Genomic DNA, 24,207 nt, shown 5'->3' with positions numbered 1-24,207 from the left:
GCATAAACAAACAAAAATAGGTGGAACTTCTTAGGACTCTTGTGTTAAGGAGTGAGTGTTTCTACAATTTTCCTAACTCTTGATGCTCCACTTTTACTCCCTGGAATATGTCTGTTTCTTTCTGGAATTGCTATGATAAATCCTGAGCACAAAAGTCAAAAATTAATTCAAATAACACAGTTCACGTGGATAATATAATTTTTTACTCAGAATGTCCTCTGGTCAGCACATATAGGGACAATACCCTATGTTATTGTAATGTTATTTTCTGATCAGCTGGTTAATCAAGTTATTTTCTGTATTTCTTTCCAGAATACAGCCCCTCTTTTTACAGGATGCTCGTTATCCCTAATAAGGCTTGCTGTTCAACTGTGTAAACAAGTCTGCTGTTTAGATGAACAGACCTTCAACAATAGATGAATGGTGCTGCTTTTCACGGCACCACTAATTTCTGTGCTACTTGCTAATAACATTTGATTCAACTAATTACAGTCTTACCCGATGTAGGACAGTATCTGCTAGAAACATTTTTATAACAATTAGCAGCATTATCCACAGCATATGCACAGGATATTGCAGTATTCAGCCCAATCACCAATACTCAACTGCTTCTCTTCTCAAAATGAAACAGCAAATTTTAGGTTTCATTCATGGTAATATGGCCTCAGTCAGTTCAGTTAGTGCATTTGTGCTTAAAAGGAAACCACACTGAATTTACACATTGATTTTGAACATTTTGAGAAGAGGGCCCTTCACATGGACTCTGAAGGAATACAGGATGACACTTGAGTGTTAATGGAGCAGATACTATCATCTTTAGTCTGGATGGAGGATTCTGAACCTGTAGCTGCAGCAGATAATTTCCTCAGCTCATCAACCTAATAAAACTTAAGAGAAAAAGCCATATGGACTCCTACTATAAATCTTCTAGAAGTATTGTTAAATGCTTTTATTTTTCCTGCAACATCTATCTTTGAGAGCAAACTCAGTCATCTTGGAGAGAACATGGCTATTAGCAAGAAGCAAAAACGTGAAAGCAAAATTTTCAACCACAGCTATGAGCAGTAAATCCTTCCATCAAAAAGGAGTGTTTCTTAAGATGCTCCCAGCCTCTCTTTGCCAATTCATACTCATGTTTTCTCAGGTTTAACTTCATTATGTTACTACAATAGACGTGTTCTCCAAATGTCCTGATATTGCTATTCCCCCACCAACCTCTGTATTTTTATTACATCTACAGATGATTTTTCCCTTTTATCCATGTTGTCACTGGTATAGAGTGGATCACAAGATTCACTTTGAATCTTATCTATTTAATAACAATTAACCACTTGCTTCTGGCAACCTGCATTTCCTGGCACAAAACAACCTATCAACACTGAAGAAGCCATTATTGACTGCAGTCTTCAAAGGAAAAATATCATAGACAGTCAAAAAACAAGCACTCTATTGCCATCCTGCAATTACTGAAGTTTCTACTGCTCCAAAATTTTCAGCATCCAAGCATCTGTGACTGAGCGTCCATAAGTGCTTGACCGAAGTGCAATTTTTGTCTTCCTTGTTTTATCTTTGTCATTAACCCAAATGAATGTGAGCCCTGAAACTCCTTTTCTGCTTTTCGGTAGTTCTTGAGAGTAATTACATTTCTAATTATATTTTTATATCAGCAAAGATACAAGATGAAGACAGTAAAAAGTAGTAGTAGAAGGCTATTTGTACTTACATAGCCTTTTTTTTTTTTCTTTTCTTTTTTTTCCCCTCATGGGAGGGACAGAACAATTTCTTCACACAAAAAGATAACATGGAGAGAGAGAGATAAAGGCACAGCATAGCTTTACTGTACTGGGGCATAATCAAAAACATAATGGGAATTTTTGGAAAGTGCTGAAAGGAGGGTTGGTACTATAAGTAAGTAGATGGTCTCTGAGTTGTTTGCTTTGCCCCCCATTAGAGAAGCAAAGCTTTCTATATTTCACCATGAAAATAATTAGATCTCCAGTGAAATTACTGATTTGTGTTATCTTTACCTTCTCTAACTAGATAACTTTACAAGATTTAGAGTTCTTTCACTGCTGGTTGGGACAAAAGGTTGTTAATATAGAGCTCCTGTGTCAACCTTACAGCTTTATAACTAGCCCTCTTGTCATGACTACGGCATCACTCATAGTCAAAGGGAAAGCATGGCTTGTGATTAGAATTTCAGAAGCCATCATTTAATATCCTCTGTTTCCGCCCTTCATCATGGTACCTAAAGGACTGCTGTACAAATGACTTCCTTTGCCAGACCATCTTTGTGCTATAATATATCACACAGTTTGAAGTACAACAACTTCATTCTTTCAGGCATTCCTCATGTCATTCATGTGGTTCATTTTAGATGGGTTCGCTGCATTGACAGTCTGTGCGGCTGGAATGTAAACAAGGAGGGCTCGGCAAGCGAGGCGGAGGAAGGTGAAGAGGCAAACTCCAGAGATTGTGCTGGGTAATATGGAACAGCCCTGATATGATTTTAATTAGAGCACATGCCACAGGATCATTTACTCACAAAAAAAATATTCAAGGAATTGTGGGCTAGAAACCTCTGTTTAGAGGAAACTTCTCTGCCCTAGGCTGCTTCAAGATGTTACTACATTAGCTGGATTTAAATAAGTGTGGCTCATTCCAGATTCAGTGCCCCCAAGTCTTTCTGGCATGACAGCCACTTTCTACTAAATTCCTGTCACTAATCAACAAGGATGTTGCTGCAAAGCAGAGCTTGGAGGATATTTAGGCAGGACAGATTAAATGAAATGGAATCAGAGCAGCTTGGTTTCAAATTAAGTCTCTCTCTTTTGCTAGCTCTTGATGCTACAGCTTGCTGCCTACTTCTGATCTAACAGCAAGTACCTTCCATAAGTGAGGTTAACACTGCTTAATTCAGAAGTGCATTGAACTGAGGAGCTGAGACATTAAATAACCTTTCATAAGGGATATGGAAAGAATTCAAGTTTCCTGCCTCCCTGCATAAAATATTATTTGTGTCACACATAGAAGTCCAAGTCAAGAGTTGCCCCGTTACTTCAGGCATATCAGAAACATGTAATAAGCAATTATTTTTCTGCAGAGCTTACCTAGGTGGGAAAAGTTACAGGCTTCTGCTACAGGTAAACTAACTCAGGATCAAGTGACTTGACCAAGATCACACAAGAATCCTGTGGCAGTCCCGAGAACAGCTCTTCCCCCCTCCTCCAGCACCATAATCACAAAATCATTTTGTTTCCCTAAGACTACAGCAAATGAACTTAATGAGAGTGATCAGGGCAAAGGGAATGATCCCATTATGTTGTCAGGGTTTAGAAAATGCTGATTCTGAAAATAACAGGCCAGGGAAATGTTTCATTTCTCAAACCCTTCACTAGCTCAGTACTTCTGAAAAACTTTCAAATATTTTTTTCTTTCCTATGTTCCACAAATGAAGGTCTAGATTACTGGGAGGCAAAGCACATCTGGTAGAACAGGTCATTACAAACAGAGACCCTAGACAGAGCAACAACTCACAGCAAGTACAGAGGACCTGTGAAGTAGATCTCATCTTTCATCTAAGCTAATTAAAAGATTCTTTGGACAGCAGGTTAGTATACGATTTTTAAAACAACTGTTTTAAAAAGGTTTTCTAATTATTAGGGATTCAACTTCTGTAAAGCACAGAGAATTTAAAAAACAGAAAGAAATGGTGATACATGGCTATTTCCCTGGGTCTCTCATATACCCATGTAAACACAAAGCAGCTCTTCAGAGTTCACTGAGGTCACGTTGAGGTGAAACTCATGAGAGTGGGATACATACCTGCTACTGCTCTGTGCACAGCATAGAGTAGCATTTGTAAATAACAACTGTGAAGTAAAAAAAACAAAACAAAACAAAAAAACCAGCCATAAAATATTCTGTTGTTAAAAGATGCATGTCTGTGATGAAATGTAGTCTCCAGTTCTGGTCTAAGTGTTACAGCATTGCTCTGAAAAAAAAAAATGGAACTGGAAGAAACTGAAAAAGTGACACATGCCGCTTGCCTCACTGAATGTTATTTTAATACTAATGTGGAAATTTTGCTTTGTGCACAAACACTTTTCTTTAGGGTAGATTAAAAAACCCTCGAAGAATTCTGTATCTATTTCACTGGTGATGACAAGTATGTTAATTGCTTGCAGATAACATCTGTTCTAGTGAAATCAAGATGCAGGCTCTCCCTGGACTGCTAGCGCTACATTTTGTGCTTTGTGTAGGAGATCTCCTGCTCTTTGCTGAAGTTTGAAGTGAGCTGAAGTGCCTTTGAATTTTTTGAGAATCTTCCAGTAACTGAAACCAAATCTGCCAGGAGTCCTGGGTCATCGCAATGTCTCTCTTTGAGCACAGGACTTACCTTTGAAGCTCAGAGACTTTCACTGACCATGACGCCGAAGTGTGCTCTGGCTGAAACAAGTTCATGGTGATCTGCCAACAGCCCTGCATGAGAGAGCCTCTGATTTCTTTATGTTTACAGTAGAAGGTGAAGGGCCTCTCTTGCTAGAAAAGCGTGAGCCTGGTAAATATAATGTCAGATCTAAGGAGCCCTTATCCTCTACAGACCACATTTACAATTTTACAGTGTGCGTACGCAGATTCTGCCATCAAGTTACTTACCAGATGTGCCTGTTGAGTCTGTCAATCACAGTGTTGAAGACACGGCTCCAGACTGTTATCATTCCCTTCTTCCCAGTGTTCATTTGCATATGTGTTCTTTAGTAAACTCAGAGCTTCCCTAAAATACTTGAATCTAAGTAGCTCTCCAACATGAGGAAAAAATCCTGGTAATCTGTTACTGCAACAGCATTTATGAGGGAGCAAGGGACAAATAACTCCAACTCATCCTTAAGAGCAGACCATTATTAAAATCCTAAAGATACAATGAATAGCAAGTAGAGGTCAACATGCAATTGCACACTTAATGGACTTTGTTCTATGCAAGTTGGGTTCCCACCAGGCATAAAGTTAAGTCATACACTGACAGCTCTTGCCAGGAGTTGTTCTGCCTGGAAAAAAAAAAAAAAAAAAGGCATTTCTTGTTTTTATTGTTTTCCAAGCTCTTCTCCTGTGTAGAGGTAATCAACTGCAAAAATACAGGATGGAAAAAAACCTGTGAAGGATCTTAGTTGCAGAACACTAGATTACAGTAGATTATATACGAGATCTACTCTGTATCTTTCTGTGAAGATAAATGTTTCGCATTTATCATAGACCTTTATGCAAACATAAGTTGATGCATAAGTTGGTGCACTATACCAGGCTGCATAAAGAAGGGTAATGCCTATAAACCATAAGCAGTAGTTCTTCTGTTTCACGCTCTGCTGGCAAGGCTGCAGAAACACATTCACCTTGTGGAGGCTAACCCAAGAAGGTTGTGAATTGATTACAGAGAGCCCTGAGAACAGCAGCAGAAATGATCAGAGATTTTAAAACACACAGAAATATTGAAAGAATTGAAGTTATATAATCAGAGGAGAAATGGCTAGGGGAAACATGATGGTGATCCAAATACACATAGAATAGCTATGAAGAGAGAGCTAATACGCTATTCTCCATATCCAGTAAGGTAAGACAAGGGGCTGCAAGCTAAACTCAGAGCAAGAGGGATTTCAGTCACAAACCAGAGAAAACTTTCTAACATGAAGAACTGTGAAGTCTTGGAACAAATTGATCTGAAAGACTGTGAAATCTTTACCACTGTTTTTAAAAACTCAAGCATGGTTTTTTTTTTCTTTTTTTTTTTCTTTTTTTTTTTTTTTCTGGTGATGCAGCTGTTCCTGCAACAAGCTAAAGAGATGGTTTAAAAGAATTCTCTAAAGTATGTGCAGGCTTCTATAGTGTAACTTGACAAAACAAGGTATGTTCAAGGTAAATGGTCTATTTTTTTATAACGTATCCCTAAACAGTATCAGTATCATTCTGAACAGTATCAGTCTCAAGAGATGCTGAGCAGCAGGGTTCTTTCTTGTTAAATCTCTGTAGAAACAGCAACATTATTCTCCTTTTGACCTTGTGTCAGACAAAGATTTGAGGTGGTTCTGGCTACACCTTTTCCTCAAAACAAGCATACCAAGGAGATTTTTAAACTCTATAGCTTGATTTTATTTGATTACTTACTGAAACAAAGTCACTTTCTGAACAGCAAAAATTTCTGTCCTCTGGGAATGACAATATAAAAGCAAAATAAATCTCTCCCTGTCCCCTTGCCTACTGTGCCTTTGCAGGGGGGCATCCTTTCCCCTAGTCTTCTCTCAGCTCAGGAATGTTTAGTGGCTTCCTGGGATGCAATAAATTATCCACATTCCCTCTGTGTCCCTAGATAAAGTCAGTCTCCATCCCTCATGGCTAAGGCAAGGCTGCGTGTCTGCCCACTGCTCCTCTGAGGACTGGCACAGAGCCTGCTTCGGTCATCCCCTGCGCTCCTCACTTCGGCCCTGCACACCCAGCCTTCTCCCCTGGCATGGGGCGGGTTGGCTTGTCCCTTGGGACAGACATCCTCGCACCCACCGGGGCTCCCATCTGAACCCAGACAGTGGCTACCAGAACCAGAAAACAGGCACCTTTCATTCCTGCTGTCAGGGTGCAGCTCTTTGAAGGAACACAGTACCTTGTACATGGTAAATGAATGTAACAGGTCACAGCAAACCTCCTGGCATCCCATAAAGTCTCAACAAGAAAAGACTTTCTGCTAATTTTAACATCTTGCTTTATTTTCACACCATTTTCCTTTGGAGTTTTCTTTAGAGGGAAGCTGACAAGGTTTTCTCCATTGTTCTGCTCTCAGAAGACACAGAACTAATGTTTCACAATAATCCCTAATTTGCCAAATAATACAGAGCATGGATTGTAGAGAGGTAGGACAACAACTGGATAAGCATTTTAATCCAGTGAGAAAGTTTGCACTAAGTCATGTGATGTGACAACAATCCCTTACCTGCAGAAATCCTTCACTTCTGCACAGTTTAAAAGCCTCAGATATGGCTGGAAATTGGAAACAAACAAACAACATATTACAGGTCAAATTTAAAAAAAACAAATGTCAATAGAGTAATCAGAGAGATTTCGGAGCCAGCTATACAGCAAATAGTCAACAAAATTGCAATAGCAAATAGATAGTTAACAATAGATAGATAGTCAACAGCAATATATAGCAATAAATAGCTAAATAAATAGCTAAATAAATAACAATAGATAGTCAACAAAATTTGTCAGTACAGGCCATTGAATTCAATAAAACTGTACTGTTTGTTGTTGTTGTTGTAATTTTTGTTTGTTTGTTTTTGTTTTTGTTTGTTTGTTTCTTTAAAAAGGCAGTATCAATCAGTTATTGCTCTAGAATGCAGATCTGGAACTTCTTAGCTGGTTTTGGTACAAGAGATATTCCACTGCTAACTCTAATAATTTAATAATGTGAAAATTTCCAGTTTTTACATAAAGGAATGAACAGTTTCATTTTACCTTATTCATTATAATGCAGAAAACATTCATTTTATTTCATATATTTTAATGTAGTTTCTTAAAATGATTGCCTAAAATTAGTCATTTCAGTTTACAGAAAAGTCTACTTGATTTTGCAGAACAGCATAATACTCAGCAATACCTACTGGGGGCATTCACTATCTGTTGGATGCAAAACACTTGCCTAAACATCTGGCCATTTAGAGCCTAAATTGAGGCAACCTTTTCGAAGAATCTTGTACAAGCTGTTATATGCTCCTTGTTTATCAAAAATGTCTCTCTTGTTTGATCTGTGTGGGTTTTTTTTTTCAACTATCCTGACAGTATGAATACAACTAGCTGCAATCAGATGTTGAAACCACTTTCTCCAACACTAGGTTTCATTTTCTGTAGTTTCAGCCAACTGTTCATTCTTTAGGTTATAAAAATAAATATATTCTTGTTAAACCTTTTAGTTCCCTGACTCTCTCCCTCCCTCCACAGCTTTTAAAAATAGGAAAAGTTCCATAACCTGATTGATTTACCTAGATGCAGAAAGGCTAGTGTTATATACACTCCAGTATTGCAAAAATTGGAATGTTAAAAAACATTTACATTTTTTAATAGCTAACTATGCAGTCCTACTAATTCTTTTTATATTGAATGTTTACATGATTTTGAAACAGAGAAACATGATTATATACTTGACATCTGTGTTATTTTAAACTGATGCTCACACACACATGCCTTGATGTTGTTATACCCACGTGATTACTAATGTCAAAGGCAAGAGAGAAGGATGACAACTGTGTTGCAAAAAAGCCATAAAAAGGCAATGTATTTAGTAAAGTCATACCAAAAAACAAACCCCTGTTTTACATTGAAACACTGGAAATCCTAAAATCATTCACACACTTTCAATTGTCCTTCCAATTGCTTTGTATCAATCTTTAGATTGGCAAAAGTGTCTTTTTGATTGTTTATTTTAGATTTTGTTTTCAGGTTTTTAGGTTTTGTTTTTGTTTCCCCTTATCCTTACCCAGAAACTGTAGGGGTCTCTTACAACTTTTAACCATCCCTTCTTGCCAGAAAGGTCAGCCCTATCCACTTGCTTCAGTATGAAGAGGCAACATTAGAAACAGAGCAAAAATCTAGACCAAAACAGAACAAGAAACAGAAGTGTGCCACAAAGCAAGGGAAGAGAAAATGAGATCACCTGAAAATATGGAAGATAAAAAGGACTCGCTAGAAAGAAAAGAGGGAAACTTCTGTCCTATAGCTTTTGTCAGGAAAAGGAAAGTTGTCACACTAACCATACCACAGGTGTTTTCCAGTTGGTATTTCGGTCTCCCCTATGAGAAGACCTTGAGGTCTTGGAAGATTTGGTGTTTCTTTGAGCGGTGGTGGAAGAATATATTCCCTGTTACAAGTATCCATTATCAGGAAAGGGCAAATATAAATGGAAAAGCTCCTTACCTGACTGACAAAGTAGAACACTCAGGAAAAGTTTGGGGAATATTTAGAGAGCTAAAAAAGAATGACAAAGGTATTGATTCCATAAAAACAGGATCTTGGTACTCAGAAAATAAAAGAACAAAATAAGAGTTGTCAAAGTTAAAATTATTAACAAAGCTCCTCAGTGAGGGTGTTGGGGATAGCTTTAATTAATACTTGAATTTTAATCTTTCCACAAAAAAGTGAGTGTGACAATGGAACATGCTGATGAAAAATGGAAGGCAATGTCTGGTCACCTGGTCTGGATTTTTTTTGTGTGGATTTTAGGTAGCAGTGTCAATGACCTGGTCACAAAGATACTGCATGAAGAGAGCACTTAGAGATGATATTCCATAATATTGCACACACACGGATTGTGCTTCAAACAGTTATAGCCCAAGACTTTCAATCTGTCACAGCATGTGAAAAATCATGTAAGAAACTGTATTTTCCTGAAGTCTAGGGAACTGGGCAAAGTTTTTATGTGTTATTTTATTAGAACATTGATGCATTTAATTGAAAAGATAGAACAGCAAGTGACTGATTGCAAAGTATGCACACCAAAGAACTGTAAGGACTGAAGGGAATTACTTATCAAATGGACAAATGACTTGACATAGATATATATTATTATAAACCTTTATCTGGGCATCAAATACTTCTGCTAAACACAGAGGAAGGCTTGTAAATGTTTTAGACTTCTGACTCTTCCACCTTTTTCATCTATGGATGTAGTTAATGAAGACTTCTATCTCTAAAGTGATAGTTATTGGAATCTTCTTTATTTAGAACATACATTAAGGAAACACATTAATATAGGAGTGCTACCATTCACTGCAAACTATATACTTCAGCTATACCATAAACCAGATTATTTTAATGATGCTCTAAGGAAGTCATCTGCTTTCAGATGATCTAGGCATAAACAGCTTTATGATCATTCTCCTTTAGGTATGATTTTGTAGGTTTGATGGCTCAGCCCTGAAGAGGTCAGACAGTTGGATTAGATGATCTTTGAAGGTCCCTTCCAACTGAACTATTTATTCTATTCTATAAGAGAGGAATCAAGAAACCTTCCTATTAGCTGGAAACAAACCTCAAATCCCCTGCTTCCCAGGCTCAAGCTTTAGGCACATCACTATTTCCTGCTTTATATATATGATAAGTGACTTCCTGGCTTTGTAGAGTTCAATTCCAAGGCTTCCATGATTTCCAAAAGCTCTTAGATTCACTGTTTCATATTCAGTACAGAGCAAACAAAGGAAATTAAGAGCACATCATGACTGCAGTTCAGTAACTAGCCTTCTTAAACATTAGGAAAAATATTGAATGGACACTGCTGTCCGTATGATGCTGTATTAGCAGTGATTTAGCCAGAGGAAAGATGCAAAAAGGATGATCATACACATCCATACTGCACAAATCTATACTGCCAGGGTCTGTAGCTGATAGCACACACTGATTCTAACATTAAGTTCAGAGAAAAATGAAAATAAAATAATAGAGAAAGGTAAGGAGAAGCTCTCCAGTGGCTGCCCAAGAGGAACAACAGGAATTCCCCAGACAAACATCTTTCCTGGGCAAACTCTTTGGTGTAGCATGTGATCCTCCCCTCTGGTACTTCTGTCAGAGGACTGAAGTTCCCATATAGCTGTCCTCAGGAACCCCTACAATTCCCTATTTGTTCCTGCTTCCAGTGTTACTAACACTGGAGCATGGTCTGCAAAGCCACTGACACAATGGCTTAGGTTACAGGTTGCAGAGCTGACAGTGAAAGGCAGGCTTCAGAATTACAATGGACTTCCCATAGCATTGCCCTTTTTATGGTAAATGGGGCTACATCAGGCTGGCAGCCAGTCACCAGTGGGATTCTCCAGGGTTCCATTTTAGGGCCAGTTCTCTTCAATGTTTTTATAAACAATTTGGATGTAGGACTAGAATGTGTTTTGAGTAAATTTGCTGATGATACTAAACTCGGAGGAGTTCCTGACTCTGTTGAGGGTGGAAAGGACTTGCAGAGAGATCTGGACAGATTGGAGAGCTGGGCAATCAACAACCACATGAAGTTTAACAACAGCAAGTGCCGGTTCCTGCACCTGGGATGGGGCAACCCTGGCTGCGCATACAGACTGGGTGACGAGAAGTGGGAGAGCAGCCCCCCAGAGAGGGATGTGGGGGTTGTGGTTGACAGCAAGTTGAATATGAGCCAGCAGTGTGCCTTGGAAGCCAGGAGGGCCAACCATATCCTGGGGTGCATCAAGCACGGCATTGCTAGTCGGTCGAGGGAAGTGATTGTCTCACTCTACTCTGCGCTGGTGCGGCCTCACCTCAAGTACTGTGTGCAGTTCTGGGCACCACAGTACAAAAAGGACGTGAAACTGTTGGAGAGTGTCCAGAGGAGGACTATGAAGATGGTGAAGGGCCTAGAGGGGAAGGCGTATGAGGAGCAGCTGAGGTCACTTGGCCTGTTCAGCCTGGAAAAGGCTGAGGGGAGGCCTCATCGCGGCCTACAGCTTCCTCACGAGGGGGAGTGGAGGGGCAGGTGCCGATCTATTCTCTTTAGTGACCAGTGATAGGACCCGAGGGAATGGTGTCAAGCTGTGACAGGGGAGGTTCAGGCTGGATATCAGGAAGAGGTTCTTCACTGAGAGGGTTGTCATGCACTGGTACAGGCTCCCCAGGGACGTAGTCACAGCACCAGGCCTGTTGGAGTTTAAGAAGCGTTTGGACTGTGCATTTAGTCATATGGTCTGAATTTTTGGGTAGACCTGTGTGGAGCCAGGAGTTGGACTCGATGATCCTTGTGGGTCCCTTCCAACTTGGGATATTCTATGATTCTATGATTCTAATTTAAGGCACTTAAATAGGGCATTGAGCAACATTGCCATATTTCATTAGGCTTGCATACCAGGATAGCTGAGTCCCTGCAACAAGCTGGTGAGTTCCCTGAGTTCTTGACCTTTATCCACCATTCACGCTAAAAGTTTTTGCCAAGTGCCCCTTTTCTCATGTTTCTAGCTAAAGTTACATCTGCACAATATAATCAGTGTAATGAAATGTACATCACAACATCAAACATCGATCACCTGCCAAAAATAATGCACGGAAAACAACTAGGATTTGCACAGAAAACAACTAGGACTGACCCTTGTAGGAAGAAGGTTATTCATATAAACTTCTCAGTAAATACAAATATGAAGCTATTCTTAAAAACTACCTTAAGTTTAAGAACATTTTGTGAACAGGAAGAAAAAAGGCTTAATTCTTCTGATACTTTATTCACAACAAGTAATTTAACCACATCTGCTTCAAAGACAGTGGTTTGGAACTGCTATTTATACAGTGTGGAATCTATCGCCAAAACCTCATTCAGCTTAAGTGCTGTAAGCTCATAAACAGTTTTTTTAAGAAACACAAATGAACACACTATGCTCTTAAAGTATTATTGTGTGTGGCTGACGGTAATAGAGATCTCTGATGAAATCTTCTAAAAAACACCACTGAAGCTCTGAAATGGCTGATTTTTGTTTTTGTGCTCAGATAACAAAACACCCAAGAACACTAAGACTTAATATAAATTTTCTCCCACTAGTGTCTACATTATCAAGACAAGGAGCTACAATACCACATCAACACTGAACCATTCACAAAATGATGTCTTAGACTGTAGATCATAATAATTTAACTTGCCGTCCTTACTGTATAACCATGCCATTTCTCAAATTGTCCATGTCATGGTGGCAAAGCATTTGACTTAATAAGTGACAGAAACATTGCTCACAGAATTAGTGGAGTGTCCCTAACGATAACTTAGGAATCACAACACAGAAAAAAATAAAGTCAAGAAGAGCTTTAAAAGGTGCTACAGGAGAACTACAGTACTATAGCAATAGTAATGATGAAAATCACACAAAAGATGGTAATCTTTCATAAATACTGAATGGGATTCAGTACTGAAGTACAAGTGTATGTAAAGATGGTGCTTTTAAAAATGGCTTCATAGCATTGCCAAGTCATATTTGTGTCATCCTTTGGGTAGAAGTCATCTACATAAAAAATGATAGACCAAATACCTAGGAGAATAAATGCTTTGTAGGATGGAGTAAACTGAAAACAAGGGGGCAGCTGTATTTCATGGACGCTGCATAGTTCAAGGAATGACAATCAAATCTCTGGTCTGTGAGTTTGCATTGGTGATATGTGTGCTAGGCTACTAGTACAGTCCAGGAGAAGACAGAGATGGGATATGAAGGGAGGAGTTCTCCTCCTCTGCTTTCTGTGTTCACTGAAGCATAAAGAGGAAGAAGCAGCATTTTTGGGGTTGGCTTGGAAAGCTATACCTCCCTAAGTCCCTAGACCCTGATAAATGTCACCCTTATGATAGACTGCTGTGCTCTTCTCATACATCTTTAAGCTCACCTCAGATCTGCTTCTTAATCCATCTCTCATCCACAAGCAAAACTGTACTGTTTGTATAACCAGTAAGAGGAAGCTAAGCAGCAGGAGCAAAGGAAGGTTTTAGACAGAAGTTATAATTTGAAACAGAATGCAAAATGCAGAATAGTTCTACCATTGCTATTACAATAAAGTTTCTTATTCAGTGTTAGCTGAAAGCTACGGACCATTTTTCACAACAGATTTATTTCAATATAAAAGCATTCTGAAAAGCTCCAAAATCCAGTTATACAAAGCAATTAGTCTAAAAAAAACCAACAAAACAAAAACAACAACAAAAACAAAACAAAACAAACAAAAAAACCACAACAGCTCTTTAAGATTAAACTCCATTTTTTGATTTTCTTCCTAAATACTATTTCAAATTCAGTCTGTAACAGGTAGGAGTTCTGGACCACTGACTTCTTCTACATCAAATGTATAATAATTTTACAAGATTTTTGTGTAGTCCAGCAGAAACAGAGACAAGTAAAAACTTAAAAGGTTATGTTTCTGGTTTAAAATATCACTAGATTATAAAGTCCACTTCTAGCTAGTTATGTCATATTACATTGTCCCCAGAGCATTCTACGAACACTAATACAGTATTAAATGCTTGTTTGGAAAGTAATGAAATATGAAACTATCCAAAACTTTTTGAAAAGTCTAAGCCATTCCTAAAGTGAGTTTTTAAAACGAAATTTTTAAATTTGTTTGATTTATACCTAATACATGCTAGTGTAATCTAGGAGGCTGTAAAGCTTTGCTCAGCACTGTTTGGGAAATTTTGGATATTTGTTTCGTATGTTGTCTCTTATGTGTGCTTCTAGCTTATTAAGGCCCGGGTGAGGTACCCTTATGTTATACAGTTCGAATATTCTTACATGTTGCAGGATTTATCAACTTGGTGGAAATTACTACAGCTTGAAAAATGCTTCTATGGGTTTCAGTTTCACAATTTTTGTATTGTGTTTCTTTGCTTGTTTGTTTGTTTCTCTGAGAACAGTTTTCAGAAGGAACACTGAGCGGACAGCATATGGATATGGAAAAGGCTAAATTGGATGTAAAATGAATATCTGAAATTAGATAAACAATGAAGTTATTCTTCATATTCGCAAGAACTACATCCATTCCCATCTCACAGATATACACTAGGATTGGAAGGGATGACCTAGGTCATTGTTTTCTCAAGAAACCATAGCATATAATCTAATTCATAAAGTCACAAAATTTCATCAGCAATTGATTAGTAGATTGGCACCTTTCCACACTATCAGAAAGAGCAATGTGAGAAAATAAGTGTGCATACTTCAATAAAACATGATTTCCTAAAATTTAGGATTACTAGTGCTGATATTAACACTTGAAAGAAATAAACGAGCAGGAAAACACTTAAGATAGCAAAGAAGTGAAAAAGACCAGGACCTGTTATCCATGGTTTTAGTATAGTTACTTGTATGCCTGCACAATGGGTTGCCACAGTCCCATTAAGTAGTTCTATAAGGAGACACCAGCAAATGGATTGCACATAGCAAAGCAAAACTAATTTTTAAGTACTGACCAATAAAACATGCCCCAGCTGTGCTATTAATTCTGCCAAACCTATGATTACTTACTTAATCAAAAGGGATAAAATTGAAATACAGGAAGTGCACTAGCTCAGCTTTTGATTCACAAGTTCATTGTGGAGTCTGCTAAGCCTAAGGAAAGAACCCGTGGAGTAACGTGGGCATATTAGAAAAGACCTGCGATTCGCTCCCGTATTCACAACCCTGGGGTCAGGCACTGAGAGCTGTGGAGGCTCCCAGACCGGGGGGGGCAGACGGGCAGGGTCCTGGTGGCAAGGCCGTGACTGGCACCACCGAGCAGGGCACCAGGGGCAGCCATGGTCCTGGCACCTCTATGGGGACAGAGATGGGCCCAGAATCTGGGGGGCTGAAATTGGGTCCTGGGCCTTGGGCAAGTGAGAAGGAATCCCTGGCAGAGGTAAGGCCTGTGTGTGCCCGCATGGCCCAGATCTAATGTTAGCTATAACCTTTTTTCTTGCGTTACCTCAATTAGTTTTACTTTTATTTTTCATATTGATTACTATTGAAATAAATGACATCTTAATAAAATAATTTGGTTACCTTTATCCTAATGTTTGTCCAGTGATAAAAGCAAATTCAGGGTGCCTCACAAAAGCCAAATACCTACTTTTCCAAAGGTCTGGCAATTCACTGTTGATCTACTCACATATTGTGCCTAACTCCTACTACATGATCAGAGGTATCAAAAAAGCATTTTTTATGCAAACTGTCTACACTGCCATATTCTGAAGCTAGTGACACAAATTCATGAAGATGCAGAAGATGCTTGAGAACATAATCTACATTGTAGTTATTCAATGCTGGCAATATGTTGTTCAACCTTGATAGACAGCCAACTTTTAAATGTTTCACTATGACATGCATAGCTACTACTACCTCTTTGCTGTTCAAAATGAAAGGAAGACAGGCCTGACACAGTAATAGAAAATAATGAAGAAACCTAAGGACTTCATCAACTGGACAGGACAAGAAGCTCAAGAGATCTCTGACCTAGTGGACCTCAGGAGAAAAATCCCCATGATATATACATATGGGAAGGAAGGACCAAGAACTGCAGTTATCTACCCCAAAGAGTACTATAAGAAAACACATGGAGAAAGAGGCTATGGTAGCCATTATTGCTCTGGGTGCCCTTTGAAGGGCTTCTGAAAGATCTGTCCCTTCTCTACACTAATAGACAGCGTGTTTATTATAAAGCCATTTGTGAACATTGTGAACAATAAAAAATAATGCATTAGTTTTTCTTCATATCTCTCAAATCATTTCACAACAAATAACAGTAGCATTGCCCTCTCTAACAAATAGGTGAAAATCAACGAACTGAACTAATTCAGGCCTACCTAATCCTCAGTGGCAATGCTAGAAACCATGCTGTTCTTTGCACATTACATTGAACTGTTTTCCCCTTAAAGCCTCTCCTTTTCTACAGAGGGCTCTATATCCTGCAGATGAATGTCATTTGGAACTGAATTTTTATGAATACAATACTCTTTTGTGATATTTCAAAGTTCCAAGAATAGGGTGTATGAACATGTAGACAAGAGTGGGCTATTTCTGAATGGCAAATCTAAATGGAGCCAAAATATTAGAGCCTGAAGAGACTTGAGGGATTTCCAGGACCACACAGAAGCAGAATTAATGAGGGTTTCCAGTACATCATCTTATGCGTATCTACAGCAATGACTCTTCCATGAATGAACAGAAAATGAATCTCAGGAGCACTGCAGAAAGTCCACTTCATATATGGAGATGAAATTTATATATATTTTGAGATATACTATTTAAAAAGGAATTGTCATAACTTTCAACAATGTAGACTTGAAAAGCTGAGGTGCTCATTCTGGAGGACAACTGTCACAGTACAAATCTTATTTCATTCATTTAAACAATAATGGATGTCTACAGACTAGAAATAAATAAATTATTAAATCGGCAGCTACTATCCTTTTTTGGCATGTTCTACCTGACTGACAGAAAGTGTCATAAAATATTACTAATAATTCTTAGGCAATTGCTGTTGTGCAGTAATATTTTCTCTTAGCATTCCCTTTCTTACTGTTATTTTTGATGGGTTTTCTTATACTGTACTAGCCTTAGCAGTTGATCTATGAGACTATGCATATTTCTTCTAACTTTCACGTGTGCTAGTCATTGTATAACAAGAGTCTGCTTCACACAGCACCGAGCAACTATCCCTAGTAGAGGCCATGGCAAAAGGTATGGGCTGACAGACTCGTCTCTGTGTCTCCTGATATTATTCATTGTGGAATCCTGGGCCAAAGATAGTCTCCATGGTCTTTTCAGTTTACATTCCTTATTCTGGAAGATGCCAAGAAACAGCAAGAAAGCATTTATTAAATTAGACAGGGAGACATTACAAAACAGGAAGGGAGCTGGATGGATGAGTATTTATCTTCAGAAGGTCTCAACAAAAAGATTTGTTCGAATTGCTAGAGATTGTTCGGTTTGGTAAACTATAGGCTTCTACCACACTTCAGCTGGCTAAGCTCCTCTTTTTAAATTGCCTGTGTACTTGTGGCCTTTGTGGAGGTACAAAGAAATAGGTTACTTTAAGGGGGAGTATGCAGGTGTCTCAGGGTGAACTCATTGTATGTTTGTCATCTGTGGAAAAAGTTCACAATACAATGAAGCTCACAGAGAGGGTGACAGATTTTAGGTCATTTAAGATATTCTTTTTTCAAGCAGCTAAAAGATGCAAAGTGTAAAACTACAATTTTGAGTTCAGCTGAAATGAAATATCTATTGCATTCTAAACTCAGAATGAAAGATTACTTTCTGTGGGCTCTATTCAGCAAAAAGTCCAATTTTTGTGGTTTTGGCAACATTTTCCTTGTGGGCTTCAATGGTTTAACTTTCACTGAGCTGAAGTCTCAATCAAGAGCCAGAAGTTTCTCCACACCTCTCCCCTGAGAATTGGCCTGAAGGTTCTGGCAGCATTTCTTTACTAGCATTGAAAAGATGTCGTGATCCTGAAGCACGTAGTTTTGCTTTATATTTACTCATATCTGCAGTCTACCTTAACTCCATCTTGACATTGGTCAAGTCTTAATGTTAACATCTATATGCTTAAACAAAAAAGCAAGGAATTACCAGCTACTTTGTTTTTTAAGATGCAAGGGTACAAACAAATACCAGTAAAATAGAGAAAAAAAATAGAAAAAGAGAAAAGTGATTATAGAGATTTTACAATTATCGGCAAACTAGCCTTCTAACTACAGAAAGTGCAGAATTAAGATTAAATTTAAGAAGCCCAAATACATTAGCATGTGGAAATATAGTAGATATACCAAAGCAACTGTAAATTTATTTTTCTTAGAGGCTTGTAATATAGTTCTTTGGTTATACTTCCTCTCCAGACTGACTATCTGTATACTCTGTATTATAAAATACAGTTGTAACAAAGGTATTCCAGTGTATGTGATACCAGATTAAACACACACACACAGAGACAAAAGGAAAAAATAAAAAATAAAAAGGAAAAAAGAAGACCCTAAGAAGCTTTTAAAAGACTTTTGTTTATACCAGAGTTGCTCACTGGAAATTAAAAAAAAAAAAAAAAAAGTATCTTGCTTCCCTCTTTGTAACTCAATATTATAATAATTCTGCTTCTTATTCTGATTTTGTGAGGTGTTGGTGTGACGAGAACTGCAGAATGTTCAGGAGCTAATTTATTCTGCATTGGATATGCAGGTCTTCAACAACAAGCTGTAGAAATTATCTGGAGCCATACATTGAGTAGCAAAGATATAACTACGGCTGATAACCCCTAATAATTTTACTTGTGACTTGGCACTCAATAATAATAATAATAATAACAACAACAACAACAACAGCCAGACAAAAAACAGTCTATTTTAATATTAATTATATAGATCCACACATTTTAATGCAGATGGAATATTAGGTGAGTTTGCATTTTTTAAATATGCTACAGGAAAGATTAGATAACCGGTATGTGCATATACAGTGTCCCTAGTCCAATAACATAACACTGATTCAAATGCACATATTCAGAGAGTGTGGGGTAAACACATATGTAGGGAGTTCCAAAAAATGTGCCTTTTTCTCTTGGTCTTTTGAAATAGACTGCAACTACTGGAAAAGTTATACACTTTTCCATGTATTCCTCTCTGCAACTCAGAGTTAAGATCCTCTGGAAGCATTTTTAATGCTGTAACATCAAGTTCATCCTTTACAATGGCTTCTATCAAAGAAACAATGTTAATGTTTGAAATAACCCAACATTTTTACATGTCTACATCTAAAAAGTAACAGTGGTATTTTAAGATGCAGGAGCACAAGCAAATCACCATAGAGGAAGATCAGATTTATATTAGTTGTCTTACAAGAACCACATACACATTTACCAGGAATAGTAGGTTTTTTCATTGCAAATTCCCATCTAACTCCACTTTATTTGTTAATGTACTAATGCCTTGTGAAATAATTGGATGGATATAGGTGAATCTGTTAAGTAAGCCTATAACACATTTTTTCTTCCCCAGAAAGTGATGATTTAAATTTACCCAGCATAGTCCCCCTGGGCATTTTAGGAGACACATGCATCATATTAAGTTTCCCAGTGACCCTTCCCTAGAAAAGGCAATTTTTCATATTTGCTTCAGATAAGAGATGGTAGAGATGCATCATTATTAAGGTTAATGGAGAGGTAGAAGATTTACCTCCGTAAGCCCAAGATAGACAGAAGGGGTTACAGAGACATATTGCAATAGTTCTCATTAGAAGTTCAGAAATATGAAATGAATGTTGGAAAAATCAAGTCAAAGGACGATGGAGACACAAAGAATATGGAAGTAGAAACCAGGAGGAGAGCTTGCTATGAGTGGTAGGTGGATTTGTATTGCTACTAAGCATTCTGAACCTTTGTCTATGGATCTAGATTGGTAGATTCAGGTGATTTAAACATCTGCAATAGTTTAAATGTTAGCACATAAGAAATACCCATAAAAAGAAAAATATAGGACATTTAATGCACGGTGCCATAGACACAGAATTACACATGAGGAGAAGATGGCAGAAATTAGTTTATTTCAACACAGAAGAAGGTGGAATTATATTTGGCAAAAGGAGACTTATCTGAGGAAGCTGCAATACAAGATAGGGTACACACAGCAATCATCAGACGAGTAGGGGTAACACCTTAAGGATATTTATAGCATCAGTAACTGGGGAATTGCATAGGGTTTCTATCCTCATCACCCACATATAAATGAGATGTAGGAGACACTGCTGTATTACAAGTGCCCTCAACACAACTACAGCATTCTACAAAGTTCAATATCTTTCCCACCAACAAATATAAAAAAAGTTACATCATTACTTTATCTCATTTCAGAATATGCCCCAGTCATATTCCTAGTAAAGCGGAGATGGAGGACGAAGCAGTTCAAGTGATAAAGAAAAATTTATCATATAACAGTGTGAATTTCATAGATAGTAGAAAGTGAAGTAATGAAACAACACTTAACTGGAGCTTATTGCAATACTGAATGGTCAAGTTCTGACAGATGCAGGAAGACAGCACACTTTAAGTATGGGGTATTAAAGATAGTAGCTAGCTAAATCCCCTGATAACATATACCCTTCCCTTCCCTTCCCTTCCCTTCCCTTCCCTTCCCTTCCCTTCCCTTCCCTTCCCTTCCCTTCCCTTCCCTTCCCTTCCCTTCCCTTCCCTTCCCTTCCCTTCCCTTCCCTTCCCTTCCCTTCCCTTCCCTTCCCTTCCCTTCCCTTCCCTTCCCTTCCCTTCCCTTCCCTTCCCTTCCCTTCCCTTCCCTTCCCTTCCCTTCCCTTCCCTTCCCTTCCCTTCCCTTCCCTTCCCCTCCCCTCCCCTCCCCTCCCCTCCCCTCCCCTCCCCTCCCCTCCCCTCCCCTCCCCTCCCCTCCCCTTTCCCTTTCCCTTTCCCTTTCCCTTTCCCTTTCCCTTTCCCTTTCCCTTTCCCTTTCCCTTTCCCTTTCCCTTTCCCTTTCCCTTTCCCTTTCCCTTTCCCTTTCCCTTTCCCTTTCGCTTTCTTTCTGAAATTTTGAAAAATGGATTTGGAATTGAAAGCAGAGAGCAGACAAGGCTGGGCTACATTACGCAGAGCTGTTTGTGACAGCCTGGGTATTTTCAGTAAGTGGTTCAGGAGTGGGCACAAGTCTCCATTACCTGGCTCAGTTGAACAGGATGGGAGGAAACCTGTTCGCAGGCATGCTGGGAGTGTAATAGTTTGTCTGAACAAAACCATATAACTAAACTCCTGTCTCAGTGTGGTTGGAAACTTTGTTGTATATCAGGAGAAATCCAGACAAAGGGGCAGTTCCAAGAGAGACACTACAATGGCAGCATAATGCAGTGTGACAGACAGAATGAAATACAATCTACAACTGGTTCAAGTAATAGTTTTCTGTATTACAGAAATCTTGCCAGGTAGCTGATGGTTCTATTAGAAATGGACAATTTCAAGATACCCTAAGCAGTGTGTCAGACACCATCAGTTAACACCTGCTCATCTTTAGTTTTTATAGGATGAGTTCCACCATTTTTGAAGGTTCTAGTTTTCCTTCTAGCTAATGAAACAGGTGCTTTGTCCATTTAAAAACAAATATTTTACTCTGCTAATTGACTCAAGAGCAGCAAAATCCATCCATCCCAAGAATCTTCATTGCTCTTCTTTTGAGTTTTTACAAGAGTTGTAAAAAAGTCATTACTGCTCATAGCATAAAAATATTTTCCTATTAAAACAGTGGCCTGCTTTTAATAAATTCCAAAGTTATTGTTGGCTCTAAATTGCCAACATGTAACCAAATGAATATTTTTTTTGTGTGCAAGTCATGAAACTTAATATACTCTGTAAAACTGTTCAAATCCTTCAACAACTCATTTAGTCTATGCAGATGTCAAGAGAGCTGAAGCTATATTTTAAACTATTAAATAGCCACGACTGACCTTTCTTTCATTACTATTATCTCCATAAGTAGGAAAGGTTGTATTGGCAACAGTTCTACTGGGTTGCTATGGAAAGGGAAATTTGCCTTCTCTGCTGTGAAGAGGATAACCTACTTCAGAACTTCACCTTTCTTGCAAATGTGGCACATTTTATTGGATAGGAAACAGCAGTATCCAGGGGAACATTTTTTCTTTGTCTTGCAGTTTAGTCAGGTAAGTTGTTGGTAATCTGATAAATTTTCTTGAGGTAAAATTTGATCCACTAAAGTTAAAGGAAATGTAGTCATTGCATTTGATCATGTTGTGATTTCCGCCTAAGTTTTTGAAGCATGAAAGACAGTGTAAAAGGTCTGTTTCAGTCAGTCATTTCTGCACCTGAAGGAGGAACAGGTTTGTCTATGCTCTCAGCTTCTTTCCACATTATGAATCTTTCAGTGAACCATGGTAAAATATTTCATTGATGTTTTCTTTCATGAACTAAATATTTCTTACTTACTTATCTTTCATGTAATTTTATTATGGCTTCTGTTCAAGAAAGCACCGTTATTCAGAACAATACACAAACTACACCTACTTTGTGCTGCATCCTCCACTGTTTCTGAATACTTCAGCAAATGGCTGGTATTCAGCCCTTCTCTGGGAACCCACACTGTGGAAGATTAAACCAAAATTAAGTGAGTGATTATGGTAAGGGGATTAACTATGCCTAAGTGGCATAAATGCAGTCTCCAATTTAGGTGTTACAATGATACAGTATACTGAGATTCTACTACCACCATCACTTGGTTACTTTTTTCCTAATATCCAACCTAAACTTCCTCTGACACAACTTGAGGTCATTTCCTCTTGTCCTATCACTTCTTTCTTGGGAGGAGAGACTAACCCCCACCTTGCTACAAACTCCTTTGAGGTAGTTGTAGAGAGTGTTAAGTTCTCCTCTGAGCCTCCTTTTGTCTAGGCTTAATAATCCTGGTTCCGTCAACCACTCCTCATAAGACTTGTTATTCAGACCCTTCAGCAGCTTTGTTGACCTTCTTTGGACATGCTCTAGCATCTCTGTGTCTTTATTGTAGCGAGGGGCCCAAAACTAAACACAGTACTCAAGATGTGGCCTCACCAGAGCCCAGTACAGGGGCACAATCACTTCCTTAGTCCTGCTGTCCACGTTTCTGATACAAGCCAGGATGCTGCTGGCTTTCTTGGCTACCTGAGTACACTGCTGGCTTATATTCAGCCAGCTATCGACCAATAACTCCAGGTTCTTTTCTGCTGGGCAGCTTTCCAGCAACCCTTCTCCCAGGCTGTAGCGTTGCATGGGGTTGTTGTGACCCAAGTGCAGGGCCCGCACTTAGCCTTGTTGAACATCATGGAGTAGGCCTCAACCCATCAATCCAGCCTATTCAGATCCCTCTGCAAAGCCTTCCTATCCTCAAGCAGATGCACAGTCCCACCTAATTTAGTGTTGTCTGTAAACTTACTGAGGGTGCACTTGATCCTCTCATCTAGATCATTGATAAAGATATTAAAGAGAACTGGCCCCAATACTGAGCCCTGGGGGACATCACCTGTGACTGGCCTCCAACTGGATTTAATTCCATTCACCACAACTCTTTGGGACCAGCGACCCAGCAAAGCGTATACCCATCCAAGCCATGAGCAGCCAGTTTCTCCAGGACAATGCTGTGGGAAACAGTGTCAAAAGTCTACTGAAGTCTAGTTTGACAATATCCACAGCCTTTCTTTCCTCATCCACTAAGTGGGTCACCTTGTCACAGAAAGAGATCGGGTTCATCAAGCAGGACCTACCTTTGATAAACCCATGCTGACTGGGCCTGATCACCTGGTTGTTCTGTAAGTGCTGTGTGATGACACTCAAGATGATCTTCTCTATAACCTTCCCTATCACCAATGCCAGAATGACAGGCCTGTAGTTCCCTGGGTCCTCCTTCAGGCCCTTCTTGTAGATGGGAAGAACATTATCTAGCAGCCAGTCAACCGGGACCTCCCCAAATAGCAGGTTGAGGAGTATCAGGGAGTGCGAGACTACTGGAATTACCCCCTACCTTCCCTGAGACAGGAACAACAGGCAGACAGGACACTTGATATCACAGAATCACACACAGAATCACAGAATTGATTAATATGGAGGATTCCCTATCCTCTCTCCATTTGGCTGAACACAGTGACTCAAAGGATAAGGGGCAATGGCAACAAGTTCCTGCCCAGCACAGTAGGCACGTCTCCC

The 24,207-nt window shown here is 38.9% G+C and overlaps 1 protein-coding gene across 1 annotated transcript in view; it reads right to left on the bottom strand.

Annotated features, from left to right (window-relative positions):
• Positions 1-24,207, bottom strand: part of LOC310896601 (uncharacterized protein) — a 177,408-nt gene that overhangs the window by 93,323 nt on the left and 59,878 nt on the right. The window lies entirely within an intron of this gene.

This window comes from Anser anser (genome assembly GCF_964211835.1).
Source record: "Anser anser genome assembly, chromosome: 3".
In the NCBI taxonomy this organism is placed as follows: Eukaryota; Metazoa; Chordata; class Aves; order Anseriformes; family Anatidae; genus Anser; species Anser anser.
This window is presented reverse-complemented; position numbering and strand designations above follow the sequence as displayed.